General features: G+C 56.0%; 1 protein-coding gene and 1 long non-coding RNA gene across 8 annotated transcripts in view; both read right to left on the bottom strand.

Moving 5' to 3' along the window:
• The window catches only part of PACS2 (phosphofurin acidic cluster sorting protein 2), a 64,787-nt gene that overhangs the window by 34,233 nt on the left and 13,522 nt on the right, over positions 1-17,032 (bottom strand). The gene's annotated exons all lie outside the window — the stretch shown is intronic.
• On the bottom strand, positions 9,571-15,804 carry LOC139178292 (uncharacterized). Its single transcript, XR_011562752.1, has 2 exons — positions 10,654-15,804; positions 9,571-10,577 (listed from the first exon to the last, which is right to left on the bottom strand). It is a non-coding gene; the product is annotated as an uncharacterized lncRNA (long non-coding RNA).

Genomic DNA, 17,032 nt, shown 5'->3' with positions numbered 1-17,032 from the left:
AAAGGCCCGCTGCTGGGGAGTGGGTGGAGAGGCGGGGCCGTGACCCTGCAGGTGGAGGGCCTGGGGCCATCGACCCCCAACCCCACTGCTGGGAATCCACCCACGGACTCAGACATGAACATCCACAGCAGCTGAGTTCACCATCACCCCAGACTGGAAACCGAGACATCCCTCAAAGCCACTGGGCCATCCACACCGGGGAGTGCCCCTGGGGAACCGGAGCCCAGGCACCGCCAAGGGCACTCGAGTTCAGGGAAACACACACACGCACGGTGTGGGAGGGAAGCCAGAGGCGGCAGCGCGCAGAGGGCCCGCCCTGCATCTGCCCACGTGTGTGCCTTCACGGGGGGCAGGCGGAGGGTGCAGGGCAAAGAGCAGCAGGGGCGTCGCGAGGCTCGGCTGGGCTGTCCTGACCTGCCTGAGACGGTGACGGGAGTCAGAGTTTGGACAGAAGAGGAGGCAGGGGTTGAATTATCCTGCAGGTATGCTCTTTAAAGTACCTTTTCAAGAGTTAGAAAAACCCAGACCTAAAGCATGTAGCGTGCAGTTGCAAACCAAGCACCTTATTCGGATCCTGCTTTCAATAAATTAATCATTAAAAAGGAGGGAGGAGGGTTCAGGATGGGGAACACATGTATACCTGTGGTGGATTCATTTTGATATTTGGCAAAACTAATACAATTATGTAAAGTTTAAAAATAAAATAATAAAAAAAAACTCAACATTCAGAAAACTAAAAAAATAAAAAATAAAACAAAACACTTCCTAGCCCTTATCTGGGGGTGGGGGCCTCAGGGTCTCAATCTCGTTTCAGGGCTTTCTAGAAGCCGACATCCCTCATGCCATGTGTGGCTGGGGAGGGGTGAATCCCGTGTTCAGAGACCGCAGAGTGGAGGTCACCCTCCAGAAAGCAGAGCCGGGCACCCACAAGGCCGTCTGCCCCTCACAGAAAGGGCTCACGGGGCTCAAGCACAGTGGCCTGCAGGGAGCCCGTCTCAACCCAGGATGGACTCACTTCCTGTGAGGCTCCCAGGTGCCTGTGACACCTGCAGCCACTTGGGATTGTGTGTGTGCACATGTGTGTTCCAAGGCACCTCCAAGCTGATGGGATCCGTGCAAACAGCATTAAAAGGATCAAAGGGTGACCTGCACGGAGACAGAGCCAGACCAACAGAACAAACGCTGCTTGTGTTTCATCCGAGGTTGGCTTTGAGAGACGGGCCTGAGGGCTGGATTACAGGCAGCCCAGGACGAGATTTATTGCATAAGGCTTGGCCCTCAAGGAAATCATGAACACACACACTGCGAAATCCCCACAAACAGTGACTCACCACGACCTAGGACCGCTATTCCGTAAAGCACTCTGCATTGTAAACGGCAGGTTCACAAGGACCCTAAAGGCAGCCCAGCGGGTCTCGCCCTCCCTGTAGACAGCAGTCCCCAGGCTTTTTGGCACGAGGCACCGGTTTCCTGGAAGACCATTTTTTTTCACGGACTAGAGTTGGGGGTGGTTTCAGCCTGATTCAAGAGCTTTGTATTTATCACGCACTCTCTATTATAACATCAACTCCATTGCGCATCACCAGGCATGAGATCCCGGAGGCTGGGACTCCTGCTGCAAAACGTGAAAACCTGCTCCTTCCACGTGAGGGGGGCCTTGCTCACAGCCAGAGTTCCCTCTGCTCTGCCTGTGTGTGCACAGCCAAGCTCCACACCTGACCCAGGGAAGCAAGGGTCTGGTCTGTCTTCTAAATCAGAGAAAAGCTAGAGTGAAGCCACAAAACCCACACCGACAAAGACGAAGCAGCGCTCTCCACGGTAGCTGCAGACGTCCTTAGAGGAGCACTGACGAGGCGCCCGTCACCACGGAAATCCAGTGTGCTCTCCCTGCCCACCCACCGCCTGGAGGAAGGCTCTCCTTCCAGGAGGCTGCCAGCTGCCCCTTGATAACAGACCCCGCCCCCATGCCAGCTGGGTGCGGACCTCCTGGCCAGCGACCTTGTCCTGCCCCGGGCGGGTGGGCCAGGCCCTGGAGCCGCAGGGATCTCTTTCCGGGTGGCAGGCCCCTTGCTCGCTGTCTCCCACTAGGTGCAGGACCCAGGCAACCACACGCCAAGGACGCAGAGGGGCAGCCAGCCCTGGACCAGCCGTCAGCCTGGGAAATAGATGGGGACGTCTCTCCGTCAGAGACGTCAGCTGTGCCCTGACTGGCAGGTCCCAGTCTCACGCCATCTGCACAGACGAGGCGACCCCCATTCACGTTTCTCAAGTCACACTGACTGCCCTGAGTGTGCCCTTGCATCTTGACCTCCCTCCTCAACTCTCAAGAGCCGTGCTCACATGACTCGTGTGCACCTCCCACGCCTGCTGTGGACTTGCTCACTGTAGGGGCACACGGTGTCTTGACCCCCCAAGCCCGTGATGGCCGTTCGGGCTGCTGCAGTGAGCAGACACTACCCGCCCTGGCCATGCCTTCACCTGCCACACGGCACCTTCAGCCTGCAAAGGGCTGCCGGGTCCACTCCGGGCACTCGGAACCTGGGGGGCTGCTGCCAGCTTCTTACTGCGCCTCATTTATTCCAGGTGCAATCATGGGCCTGCGTGCATCACGCCTGTCATCTCCCAGGCGGAGGCCATCATTCGAGTGGGTTTCTCAGATCAGATCCGATCAGTCGCTCAGTCATGTCCGACTCTTTGCCACCCCATGAATTGCAGCACGCCAGGCCTCCCTGTCCATCACCAACTCCCGGAGTTCACTGAGACTCACGTCCGTCGAGTCAGCGATGCCATCCAGCCATCTCATCCTCTGTCGTCCCCTTCTCCTCCTGCCCCCAATCCCTCCCAGCATCAGAGTCTTTTCTAATGTAGTCAACTCTTTGCATGAGGTGGCCAAAGGACTGGAGTTTCAGCTTTAGCATCATTCCTTCCAAAGAAATCCCAGGGCTGATCTCCTTGCAGTCCAAGAGACTCTCAAGAGTCTTCTCCAACACCACACTTCAAAAGCATCAATTCTTCGGCACTCAGCCTTCTTCACAGTCCAACTCTCACATTCATACATGACCACAGGAAAAACCATAGCCTTGACTAGCCGGACCTTTGTTGGCAAAGTAACGTCTCTGCTTTTGAATATGCTATCTAGGTTGGTCATAACTTTCCTTCCAAGGAGTAAGCGTCTTTTAATTTCATGGCTGCAGTCACCATCTGTAGTGATTTTGGAGCCCAGAAAAATAAAGTCTGACACTGTTTCCACTGTTCCCCATCTATTTCCCATGAAGCGGTGGGACCAGATGCCATGATCTTCGTTTTCTGAATGTTGAGCTTTAAGCCAACTTTTTCAGTCTCCGCTTTCACTTTCATCAAGAGGCTTTTAGTTCCTCTTCACTTTCTGCCATAAGGGTGGTGTCATCTGCATATCTGAGGTTACTGATATTTCTCCCGGCAATCTTGATTCAGGTTGTGCTTCTTCCAGTCCAGCGTTTCTCATGATGTACTCTGCATAGAAGTTAAATAAGCAGGGTGACAATATACAGCCTTGACAAACTCCTTTTCCTATTTGGAACCAGTCTGTTGTTCCATGTCCAGTTCTAACTGATGCTTCCTGACCTGCATACAGATTTCTCAAGAAGCAGATCACGTGTTCTGGTATTCCCATCTCTTTCAGAATTTTCCACAGTTTATTGTGATCCACACAGTCAAAGGCTTTGGCATAGTCAATAAAGCTGAAATAGATGTTTTTCTGGAACTCTCTTGCTTTTTCCATGATCCAGCAGATGTTGGCAATTTGATCTCTGGTTCCTCTGCCTTTTCTAAAACCAGCTTGAACATCAGAAAGTTCACGGTTCACATATTGCTGAAGCCTGGCTTGGAGAATTTTGAGCATTACTTTACTAGCGTGTGAGATGAGTGCAATTGTGCGGTAGTTTGAGCATTCTTTGGCATTGCCTTTCTTTGGGATTGGAATGAAAACTGACCTTTTCCAGTCCTGTGGCCACTGCTGAGTTTTCCAAATTTGCTGGCATATTGAGTGCAGCACTTTCACAGCATCAGCTTTCAGGATTTGAAATAGCTCAACTGGAATTCTATCACCTCCACTAGCTTTGTTCGTAGTGATGCTTTCTAAGGCCCACTTGACTTCACATTCCAGGATGTGTGGTCTAGGTCAGTGATCACACCATCGTGATTATCTGGGTCGTGAAGCTCTTTTTTGTACAGTTCTTCTGTGTATTCTTGCCATCTCTTCTTAATACCTTCTGCTTCTGTTAGGTCCATACCATTTCTGTCCTTTATCAAGCTCATCTTTGCATGAAATGTTCCTTTGGTATCTGATTTTCTTGAAGAGATCCCTAGTCTTTCCCATTCTGTTGTTTCCCTCTATTTCTTTGCATTGATTGCTGAAGAAGGCTTTCTTATCTCTTCTTGCTATTCTTTGGAACTCTGCATTCAGTTATTTATATCTTTCTGTTTCTCCTTTGATTTTCACGTCTCTTCTTTTCACAGCTATTTGTAAGGCCTCCCCAAACAGCCATTTTGCTTTTTTGCATTTCTTTTCCATGGGGATGGTCTTGATCCCTGTCTCCTGTACAATGTCAAGAACCTCATTCCATCATTCATCAGGCACTCTATCTATCAGATCTAGGCCCTTCAATCTATTTCTCACTTCCACTGTATAATCATAAGGGATTTGATTTCTGTCATACCTGAATGGTCTAGTGGTTTTCCCTACTTTCTTCAATTTAAGTCTGAATTTGGCAATAAGGAGTTCATGGTCTGAGCCACAGTCAGCTCCTGGTCTTGTTTTTGCTGACTGTATAGAGCTTCTCCATCTTTGGCTGCAAAGAATATAATCAGTCTGATTTTGGTGTTGACCATCTGGTGATGTCCATGTGTAGAGTCTTCTCTTGTGTTGTTGGAAGAGGATGTTTGTTATGACCAGTGCATTTTCTTGGCAAAATTCTATTAGTCTTTGCCCTGCTTCATTCTGTATTCCAAGGCCAAATTTGCCTGTTACTCCAGGTGTTTCTTGACTTCCTACTTTTGCATTCCAGTCCCCTATAATGAAAAGGACATCTTTTTTGGGTGTTAGTTCTAAAAGGTCTTGTAGGTCTTCATAGAACCGTTCAACTTCAGCTTCTTCAGCGTTACTGGTTGGGGCATAGACTTGGATTACTGTGATATTGAACAGTTTGCCTTGGAAACGAACAGAGATCATTCTGTCATTTTTGAGATTGCATCCAAGTACTGCATTTCAGACTCTTTTGTTGACCATGATGGCCACTCCATTTCTTCCGAGGGATTCCTGCCCACAGTAGTAGATATAATGGTCGTCTGAGTTAAATTCACCCATTCCAGTCCATTTCAGTTTGCTGATTCCTAGAATGTCAACATTCACTCTTGCCATCTCTCGTTTGACCACTTCCAATTTGCCTTGATTCATGGACCTGACCTTCCAGGTTCCTATGCAATATTGCTCTTTACAGCATCGGACCTTGCTTCTATCACCAGTCACATCCACAGCTGGGTATTCTTTTTGCTTTGGCTCCATCCCTTCATTCTTTCTGGAGTTATTTCTCCACTGATCTCCAGTAGCATATTGGACACCTACTGACCTGAGGAGTTCCTCTTTCAGTATCCTATCATTTTGCCTTTTCTTACTGTTCATGGGGTTCTCAAGGCGAGAATACTGGAGTGGTTTGCCATTCCCTTCTCCAGTGGACCACATTCTGTCAGATCTCCCCACCATGACCCGCCCGTCTTGGGTTGCCCCAGGGGCATGGCTTAGTTTCATTGAGTTAGACAAGGCTGTGGTCCTAGTGTGATTAGATTGACTAGTTTTCTGTGAGTATGGTTTCAGTGTGTTTGCCCTCTGATGCCCTCTTGCAACACCTACCGTCTTACTTGGGTTTCTCTTACCTTGGGCATGGGGTATCTCTTCATGGCTGCTCCAGCAAAGCGCAGCCATTGCTCCTTACCTTGGACGAGGGGTATCTCCTCACCGCCACCCTTCCTGCCTTCAACGTGGGATAGCTTCTCTAGGCCCTCCTGTGCCCACACAGCCACGGCTCCTTGGATGTGGGGTTTGTCCTCCCAGCCACCACCCCTGGCCTCGGGCTTGGGGCGTGGGGTATCTCCTCCTGGCCGCCGCCCCTGACCTCGGACGCGGGGTTTCTAGGAAGTGTTTATTTACATGTCTTATGATTTATGGTTCTTGGATATCATATTCTTCGATTTCACACCGTTCCTCCCAAAGTTTTGTTTTTTTTTTACTCTTTTCACTGAGGTCATTAATCTACATGGAGCTGTTCTGTGTATGGTGTGAGGTAGGGACCTGACTTTATTATTTTCTCTACGGATGCCCACCTATCCCCCAACCAGTTCTGCAAGAGCAAACTCCTTCCTTACAGATTAAAGGCTGTCTCTGAAGATGCGTGTGTTTCTGTGTCTTCCTGTGTCCCAGGGGTCAATCTGTCTATATTTCTGCCAACTGCCTATTGTTTTAATGAGCACAGCTTACTTAAACATCTGCTAAGCAAAACACTTCCTAAACACAAACACATCTCCTTTGTCTTTAAAATTGTTTGTCTGCTTCATATAAACTTCATAACTTGCCAAGTTCAATTCCATTGTGGAATTTTATAAAACTGAATTACATTTAGGGGGAACTGGTAACATCAGGTCATCACAGAGCCTTGGTGCCTCCTTACTCAGGTGCTTTGTGTCCTTGAGTAAGTGGGCAGCCCTTTCTCTGGTGAAAGTCATGCCCTTTGTCCAACTTATCCATGGATAAGCTACCAGCTGCTTTTATGCTGTTTTTCTTCGTTTCAAATGTTTGTAAATTTTACCAGGTCTTGCAAGAATTAAGTCAGACCTCATATAAAGTGTTCCAGAGACTGAAAAGATGTTTTCTAAACCGTGACACTGCCCATTTTACAAGGGGAAGAGAACCATGGAAGCCCCCAGGGGAAGCGAAGTGCATGTCTCAGCACTGCTGGTCCTGCGTGGCATCTTCTGTCAGCCGGCCTTCCGGAACTGTCACTGGTTCAGACATCTTCTACAGGCTCTTACATTGTCCATTAGAACGACGATGCCATCGCAAATGGCAATGTTGTTTCTTTCGACCCAATCTGATCTACTTTTCACGTCCTGTTGCACTGTCCATCTGATCTGCTTTTCACGTCCTGTTGCATTGTCCATCTGATCTGCTTTTCACGTCCTGTTGCATTGTCCATCTGATCTGCTTTTCACGTCCTGTTGCATTGTCCAGCTCCTCAAGGATAACAGTCACCTTTCTTCTTGGTTTTAGAGATAATATTTCTAGTGTTTAAGGATGGTAAGTGTACAGCAGTGAAGTCGTTATCTTTCTGCAATGATGGAAATGTTCTATGACTGCACTGTTTAATGCGGTAGTCAGTAATTACCACTTGAAATACGCTGGCCAAGTACAGAATTGAATTATACACCTTAATGTGGGTGCATGGATTAATCAACAGCCAAATGTAAGTGAATATATTAAAATTCGTGCAGGTCTGCAGATTTTTAGTAGGTAACCTACAAGTGTTAGCCACTCAGTCGTGTCTGACTCTCTGTGACCCCATGGACTGTAGCCCTCCAGGCCCCTTAGTCCATGGAATTCTCTAGGCAAGAATACTGTGGGTTGCCATTCCCTTCTCCAGGGGATCTTCCCAACTCAGGGATCGAACCTGGGTCTCCCACCTTGCAGGCAGATTCTTTACCATCTGAGCTACCAGGGAAGCCTATGGACAAGTTAAACTTCCTATCTATTTCTATATTCCTAACATATGTGTGTGTGTGTGTGTGTGTGTGCACACACGCTCTTTCGTGACTGACTCTTTGCAACCCCATGGACTGTATGTGAGCCTGCCAGGCTCCTCTATCCACGGGATTCTCCAGGCGAAAATACTGGAGTGGGTTGCTCTTTCCTCTTCCAGAAGATCTTCCCGATCCAGGGATCAAACCCGCGTCCCTTGCGTCTCCTGCATCGGCAGGTGGATTCTTTAGCACTAGCACCACCTGGGCAGCCCATATCCCCAGTACTGTCTCTTAAATTCCATCAAATGCTTTTTCTGGATACAGCATATGAGTTTTCTCTTCACTCTGAATGTGATAAAAATAATTAGTACTCTAAGGTTAAATAAATCATTCACATACTCCTGAGATAATTTCTGTCATGAGATACTTTTGCCTTTTATTATCTTGTAGGGATATTTTTTTCCTGTCATTTTCTTCAGGGTTTTCACATCTATGTCCATGAGGTCCCCACTGTTGCGCTTCCCCTGGGTGTTTCCATGATTCTATTGTCCTCATAAAACGGAGAGTGTCACTTTTAAAAAATCTTTTCAATCTCTGGAATATTTCATATGAGACAGAACTTAATTCTTGGAAGACCTGGTAAAATTTACAAATAAAACCATCTGGTGTTCTCTGGAGAAGAAAAGGGATTTTAATATAACTGGTCTCTCCACATCTTCTACTTTACTAAGCCAGTTACTAAGTAATTCATATTATTTCTAGAAAAACCTCCTCCTTACTTCCCGTGTTTACTGACAGCACTCTCGGTGGCTTCGGCCCTGCCTCCGCGCGCTCCTCCCAGCACGTGTGCTTCTGCCTGGCGTTACTTTTGCCAGTTTGGTATATTATTGGTCTCCCCAAGCAGTCGACTTCCGGCTTTTGTTAATATTTAATACTGTTTTTATTTCATTAAATTTTGGTCCTTGCGACCTCCATTCCTCTGTTTTTATCCTAAGCTTCTCCCTGATCTCTATACAGCTTGAGCTGGGCGCTCCCACGGCAGAAGGCTTAGTCTCTCACTCTCTAACATCTGCATTTAAAATGAGGCATCTCAGTGTTCAGCGTCAAACCCACACGACACCAACTCAGGTTTCGACAGCACAGGGCCACCCACCATCCTCCACACAGGGCAGCCGCACTGCCATGCCAGGGTTCCCTAACCCCAGGAAGGGCGGTCCCCAACACCCACCCAGCACTCTGATTTCACAAGCCCCCACCACAGACGTGCTCTGAGCCTACCCACCCCCGGTCTCTCCCTGGCCCGTCTGGCCCAGGCCCCTCCTCATCCAGAGGGTCCCAAGAAGGACTGCCCCTTCTTCTGTCCAAGTGTGGACGCACAGAAGAACAACTGTTTCTGCTCCGTCTTTCTGCATTTGGTGGACTCACAGCTGGTTGATGGACAGCACACTCACCCCTTCCTGCAGCATCTCATTAGGCTGTCCAGCCGACAGGCTTTGCTCGGTGTTGGGGGAGCCGCTATGTCTGGGGTGCTTCGTCACACAGTCGTGTCTGACTCATTCTGACCCCATGGACTGTAGCCCGCCAAGCTCCTCTGTCCATGGGATTCTCCAGGCAAGAACACTAGAGTGGGTCGTCATGCCCTCCTCCAGGGGATCGTCCCAACCCAAGGAACAAACCCAGGTATCTGGCATTGCAGGCAGATTCTTCACCAGCAGGGACCACCTTCAACACAGGTGTGGAAGACATCTCTGCCCACGAGAAGGGGATGCCCATGATGAGCATGAAATGGCCCCAGACACACACTCCAATCCCAGGGTCTTTATTTCCAGCTGTGCAGGCAGAGCTGAGCCTGCGTGACCACTGCCAGCATGGAGACACCCAGGGGACGACACATGTCTCTGGGCACTGGCAAAGCAGAAACCAAGGAGTGCATGCAGGAGTCAGCTGTGAGAGTCAGCAGAGCTGCAGCACTGCCCACAGCCCAGGACACCTGGACAGGCTGGGCTCCAAGTGGGCTAAAGGCAGTGTGATCCCCTCAGAGCACCTCTCGCCACCAGATGGGTCCCAGGAGGCAGTGCCAAGCCCCTGACGCTGGGGGCCTCTGTCTCTCCAGGCAACGCTTGGGGCTCAGGTTTCCGTGTGCCCTCAGGTCAGTGGGCCCCGCAGAGTGCATTCTCACAGAATGGGGCTCCCGGGCTGCTGCTCGGTGCCCACCCAGCTGGAGGGCAGGCAGGCCTCCTGGGGTTGGTCCTCATGTGGCCCCTTTCCAGATGGAGCCGCCCGTGCCCAGGACAAGGGCCTGTCTGGGCTCTGGACAGAGTCCGGAGGAAGAGAGAGGTGCCAGTGGAGGGGAAGTGGAGGGAGAGGAGAGAAAGGGGAGGGAGCACCCTGGGGGAGGGTCAGGCGCGTCCTCTCTGGAGCTGACTCGAGGAGGACTCACATGGGGCCTGGCACACAGGGTGCCGGGCCTGGCCGGGGCGGGGGGTGTCACTGAGCTCGGGGTCGGGGTCAGGGCCAGGGTGGATGGACACCAGGCCCTGGAACAGAAAGCAGGCAGGCCAGCGGCAGAAGGTGATCAGAGTGCCCTGGGATGGGAAAGCAGGACAGAGGGACCTCGGATCACCCGACAAGGCCCACGCAGAGCAGAGCACGACCGCCAGGGACAGGGCTCTGCCCAGGGGTTCAGGCTACGCAGGTCCCCGAGGTCAGGGAAGGAATGTCGGGGAGGGGTGAGGAGAGGGCCCCGTGTCCGGACGCCCTCAGTTTCTGTGAGTTACAAAACCAGTGATGTTTCAGAGAGTTCAGGGGACCTGGCTTCGCAGACGTTGTTATACGCAGGCCGCAGACGTTGTTATACGCAGGCCCATGGCAGAGAGTTCAGGGGACCTGGCTTCGCAGACGTTGTTATACACAGGCCCATGGGACGCTTCCACGGATGAGAATGGGAGTGGATAACCCCCGCCAGGGGCGAGGGTAAGGCAGTCTGTCCAGCCCTCCCCAAGTCACCCGCCGCAGGGAGGAGGCTGAGGGTCCCCCCGAGGCCCCCCAAACCTGGCCAGCACCTGCGCCCACTCCCAGCGCAGAGTCCCAGCTGCTTCAGAGCCTGCGCTCTGATGCTGGGGCAGTGGGCGCCGCAGAGGGCACAAAGCCAGTTCTCCATAGAAGACCAACTGCCCCTCATCCTGCGTGTGGGCACCAAGCAGACACAGGAGCCTACGGCCCAGCCGCCCAGGGGCACGAGCGTGCCCACAGAGCAGGGTGGGCACCTCCTTTAGACCAAGTTCCCTGAGCCTGGGCTGCATTCGGCTGAGCGAGACTAGGTGGGGCAGGGTCTGGACGGAGCTCCGCAGGGTCCACGGGCCCAGGGGGGTGAGGGGCGGAACAAGGAAACTTCTCCAAGGGGCTCGGCAGGCCTGGGGGTCTGGAGGCTGCTTCTACCCTGAGCAGGACCCTAGGCAGACCTCCCCAAGCCCCGCCCAGGGTCCCCACTGGGAGTCCAGCCAGGCAGCGGTAAGGATCCACGCTGGTGAGACCCCAGGCATCTGCTTTCAACGCTTCCTCACCCCTGGAGGCTGTAACTGCTGCAGCTGTGGGGAAGAAGTCTGCCAACGTCCACCTCTCTCTCTACTGTGGTAAAATACATGTAATGTGAAGTTTACAATCTTCAAGCAGCTGGCCCCGTGGCTTCAGGCACACTGGCACTGTGACGCCCCATCACCACCTGTGCCTCTTTCCCTTTGTGAAACTGGAACCCTGCCCCCAGCTCCCTGACCCCCCATTCTGCTTCCAGTCTACTAATCCAACCGTGCCAAGGACCTTGAAAGAGGATCGCACACAACCGGCCTCCGCGACTGGCCACATCACTCAGCACGTCCACCCGCGCTGTGGGCTCTATCAGCTCTGCCTTCCTTTTCAAGGCCGGGTCGGCATCCCCATGTGGCCCAAGTACATGGCCGGGCCACTCTCCCCGTGTGGACCGAGCGCGTGGCCGGGTCACTCTCCCCGTGTGGACCGAACACGTGGCTGGATCGGCATCCCCGTGCGGACCTAGCATGTGTCCAGGTCACTCTCCCTGTGTGGACTGAGCGCGTGTCCAGGTCATTGTCCCCGTGTGGACCGAGCACGTAGCCGGGTCGGTGTCCCCATGAGGCCCGAGCGTGTGGCCGGGTCACTCTCCCTGTGTGGCCTGAGCGCGTGGCTGGGTCACTCTCCCCGTGTGGACCAAGCATGTGGCTGGGTCGGCGTCCCCATGTGACCAAGCGCGTGGCCGGGTCACTCTCCCCGTGTGGACCGAACACGTGGCCAAGTCGGCGTCCCTGTGTGGACCAAGCACATGGCCGGGTCAGCGTCCCTGTGTGGACCGAGCACGTGTCCAGGTCACTCTCCCTGTGTGGACTGAGCGCGTGGCCAGGTCATTGTCCCCGTGTGGACCGAGCGCGTGGCCAGGTCATTGTCCCCGTGTGGCCCGAGCACGTGGCCGGATCAGTGTTCCCCTGTGGCCCGAGCACGTGGCCGGGTCGGCGTCCCCGTGTGGCCCGAGCGCGTGGCCGGGTCAGCGTCCCGTGTGGCCCGAGCGCGTGGCTGGATCAGTGTTCCCGTGTGGACCGAGCGCGTGGCCGGGTCAGTGTTCGCCTGTGGACCGAGCGCGTGGCCGGGTCGGCGTCCCCGTGTGGACCGAGTGCGTGGCCGGGTCGGCGTCCCCGTGTGGTCTTGGTGTCTTTGCTCTTCCCTTCACACAGCAACACAGCCTGGGTGGCTGTCCGCTCTCAGCTCCTGTGACCTGTGCCTCAAGGAGCCCAGGGAGGGAACACTTGAGAACACGCTGTTTTCAATCCCTCAGAACCTTCACCCAACGTGGGACAGTGGGGCTGGGGGCCATTCTGCCTGCTGATTTCCACAGGAGACGCACTGGGCCCGGGCCGAGGAAAGCTCCGGGCGCGCCCAGGTCCCTGGAGGACGGGGCCAGGCACCCAACCCAGGGGCTGCCCTGCTCCTCAGGACTCTAACCCTTCCTGAAATCGGAAACACGGACATTACTGTGAGCAGAGACAGACACGGCTGTGAGATGCATCGCGGTGCCGACGGCAGACAAAGGACTGATGTCCCGGCACAAAGGCGCCCTCAGAGGAGCCGCCGGGAGACAATCGGCCCACAGAGGCAGGCGACGGCACCCAGGCGGCTCCGGGGGGGCAGGGCCCCCGCCGTGGCACCCCGCCTCCAGGGCCAGCAGGGCCCACGCTGACCACCCTACCCGTCGCCCCGGTGTTCAAGTGGAAAAGCTGCAGCTCCACAGAAAGGGACGAGACCTCAGCAGACACCCCCCACCAGCCACCAGGGACCCCTCCCAGTGGCATCTGGGGGCAACCCGGGGCGTCAGGAGACCAAGTAAGGGGGCGCTGCCTGCTGGCGAGGGGCTGTCTCCCAAGGCGCCGCTCCACACCTGAGCCCGGCACCCTGCCCGCCTGCCTGCGTGGTCTCCTTGGGTCCAGAACCGTCCCGGTACCCTCGTTATACTCCCTGCTGCACTCAGACACATACAACGTGCAATCAGCCAGCCTAACCACGCCCAAGGGCACAAGCCACTGGCACTCAGCATGCTCCCGGTGCTGAGCGACCATCGCCTCTAAGTCCAGGACCGCTTCACCAGCCCGGGGTCCCTGCCCTTCCCCACCACCCTGACCGCGCAGTGGCAGCAGGGCTCTCCTGGTGGGCGTGGTCTGACAATCTATACTGGGATCACACACATGGCCTTGGGGGCCAGCTCCTCTGCCGGGCAGCGCGCCCTGCGTTCACCCACCTGGCAGGAGTCAGGACACACTTGGCAGTCTGGGCAGCCGCCATGAACACATGTGTGCAAGTGTGGCTCCAGCCCAGTTCCTCCTCTCAAACAGGGGTCTGCTGCCCACGTGGGGACGCTGCATCAGGCCTTTTTACTTTACAGTTTTTGGCTGAGCTGGGTCCTCACTGCGGTGTGTGGGCTCAGTAGTCACAGAAGGCAGGCTTATTTGTCCTGTGGCATCTGGCTATTCAGTCGCTCACTCGGGTCTGACTGTTGTGATCCCACAGATTGCAGCACACCAGGCTTCCCTGTCCTTCATCGTCTCCCAGAGTTTCCTCAAACCCATGTCCACTGAGTCTGTGATGCCGTCCAACCATCTCATCCTCTGTCGCCCCCTTCTTCTCCTACCTTCAATCTTTCTCACCACCAGGGTTTTTTCCAGTGAGTCAGCCCTTTGCATCAGGTGGCCAAAGTATTAGAGCTTAAGCATCAGTCCTTCCGGTGAATATTCAGGGTTGGTTTCCTTTAGAATGGACTGGTTTGATCTCCTTGCAAGTCCACGGGACTCTCAGGAGTCTTCTCATGCCCCAGGGCCTGTAGGACCTTAGTTCTCTGAACAGGGATCAAAGCTGTGACTCGTGCCCTGGAAGGTGGATTCTTAACCACTGGACCCTGCACCGGGCTTCTGAAAGGCTGCCCCACCGTGTCCCACCAGCAGCGCTAGGCTTTGGCACAGGGCAGACCATGTGGGTCCCCAGGGCTGGTGAGTCCAGCCCCCACAGCGTGCAGCCCATGAAGGACAAGGACAGTGCTCCCTAGGCTTCCAAGAAACACCAGTGCCGGGCTGGCCTCCCAGGAGGACTCGCCTCCGGCACTCAGACCACAGCAGTCAAGCCGCGGCCACCTGGGGGGCTACCTCTGTGGCCCCAAATGGACTGACTGTGCGTAAGTGGGAGGGAAAACAAGGGGGCCTTTTGTCCCCAGGGGCTGAGCCTCTTTGCACGGTCACTGTCTGCCCCAGTGGGGGCTGGGGCCCTGCAGTGGCCGGCAACCCCAGGCCCGGCCTGAACCCCGGGGACTGGCCAGCCCGGGGGCAGGACAGGCCCACAGGCAGCGCCCTGGGGGCTCAGGCTGCAGGTGCACACGGGCAGCGTGGGTGCCCCGAGGCGCTTACTTTCAGGACAGTCCAGGGCGGGGCCGGGGCCAGGAGCCTCAGGCAGTGTCCAGCTCCCTCTGCACCCGAGTGCTGGTCGCCTGCTCCAGCCGGAGGCGACTGCCAGTTCTAGCTGGCCCAGGTCGGCTGTCTCCGGTGCCCAGGCCTCAGGACGCGGCTGCTTCCTGCTAATCAGGAGAGAAGGTCAGAGGTGCCTTCTCCGCTTCCCTGCCTGCTGTCGTGGGGCTGGGATGGCCTTGCAGGAAGTGAGGGGCAGGCAGGCACCTCAGCACCAAGGCCGGGGCCCTGGCAGGGGCCACCATGAGCCCCATTTCCTGCCGCAGCACAGGCTGCCCCCATGGGGGCCGGGGCACCAGGCGGTGGGTGTAAAGTCAGAGGAGCCACGCACAGGAGGAGCCGGCTGTGGCAGGATGGCCCGGACAGGCATGGGGGCCGCGCAGAAGCCGCAGAGGCCCAGCCATCCAGAGAGAGCACCCATGTCCGAAGCCGGGAGGCCCCCAAGGGGCTGGGCAGACACCAGAGCGCCATCTCAGCATGGGGCCTGTGCCCAGCGAGCAACAAGGCCATCGGGACCCATCCGTGGGCCGTGACGACCAGAGACCCCGGGCGTGAGGGCAAAGGGGCCCTGTCAGGAAGAGCCCGAGCCCAGCACATCCCTATAGGCAAGCAGCATTACTTGGGGGGACGGCAGGGTCAGCAAGGGACGTGGGGCGTGGAGGCGAGCTGGGCACCTCAGGCACCTCAGGGCCAGATCAGTGGCGCAGGAGGCCACCTCCAGGCAGCAAGACTCATGTGGGGACCGCGAGCCCAGCGGGCCGGGAGCGCTGCCTGCACCGGCTGAAGCCCATGGCCGCCTCCAGCCACGTACTCAGAACCGGCCTGTACCGTACCCCGGCGGGACCTCCCATGGGGGCGGTGAGGAGGGGACCGCGTCCCAGCCCCTTTAGCATCCGGCTTCCCCAGGGCTCAGAGCGACGACCCTGGGCTTCCCCACAGTCCAGGCACGACCCAGGCCTCCCCAGCGAGGACCCACAGCCGGCTCTGGGGACCCCGAGGCCAGGCAGCACGGTCCTCGGTGACAGGCTCCCCCAGAACGGCAGCGTGCGCAGCCGCTGTGGGCCCCGCCCAGGCCCCGCCCAGGCCCGCCCTCAGGCCCCGCCCCACTTTCAGCCCCCACCTCAGGCCCCGCCCCCGCCTCAGGCCGGCTCCCGGGAGGAGAGACCCTGCCCTGCCAGCTGTGGGACATGGCTGTCTGGGGTGGTCAGGGGGCTCCAGGTCAGATGAGAAGGGGTCCGGGAGCCAGAGGGCAGGGCGGGGGCCCAGGCCTCTCTGACGTCTCACAGCAGCTGGTCCTCACACCCGACAGGCGCGGGTCCAGGCTGGGGGCACACCCAGCCTCTCCCAGCACACACCGCTGCGGCCCCCTGCCCGGAGGCTCCAGCGCCGCAAGGACTCTGGGGCACAGAGGGGCTGCAGACTCTGCTGCTGCTGCTAAGTCGCTTCAGTCGTGTCCGACTCTGTGCGACCCCATAGACGGCAGCCCACCAGGCTCCTCTGTCCCTGGGATTCTCCAGGCAAGGATACTGGAGTGGGGTGCCACTGCCTTCTCCAATGCATGAAAGTGAAAAGTGAAAGTGAAGTCACTCAGTCGCGCCTGACTCTTAGCGACCCCATGGACTGGAGCCTACCAGGCTCCTCCGTCCATGGGATTTTCCAGCAAGAGTACTGGAGTGGGGTGCCATTGCCTTCTCCGACTCTGGTTCCCCCTAAATCCACGTGAGACTACATGATGCTGTCAGAAGGGACTTCTGGGGATGATGAGGGCGGAGGGTGGGGCCCTGGTGAAGGGGGTCAGCGCCCTTGTGGAGGGACTGCAGGGGGCTCCTTCGAGACCCCTCTGTGAGGACACAACAGAGAGACACACTGAACCAACCTGCGGGCGCCGTGGCCTTGGGCCTCCAGCCTCGAAAGCCTGAGAACTAGGGGCCTGAGGTCCAAGCCTGAGAACTAGGGGCCTGGGGTCCAAGCCCCAAAACCTGAGAACTAGGAGCCTGGGGTCCAAGCCCCAGAGCCTGAGAACTAGGGGCCTGGGGTCCAAGCCCCAGCGTCCTGAGAACTAGGGGCCTGAGGTCCAAGCCTGAGAACTAGGGGCCTGGGGTCCAAGCCCCAAAACCTGAGAACTAGGGGCCTGGGGTCCAAGCCCCAGAGCCTGAGAACTAGGGGCCTGGGGTCCAAGCCCCAGAGCCTGAGAACTAGGGGCCTGGGGTCCAAGCCCCAGAGCCTGAGAACTAGGGGCCTGGGGTCCAAGCCCC

The sequence above is a fragment of the Bos indicus genome, chromosome 21 (assembly GCF_029378745.1).
Source record: "Bos indicus isolate NIAB-ARS_2022 breed Sahiwal x Tharparkar chromosome 21, NIAB-ARS_B.indTharparkar_mat_pri_1.0, whole genome shotgun sequence".
NCBI lineage: Eukaryota > Metazoa > Chordata > Mammalia > Artiodactyla > Bovidae > Bos > Bos indicus.
The sequence above is the reverse complement of the archived record's forward strand: the minus strand, read 5'-3'. Positions and strand labels throughout refer to the sequence as shown.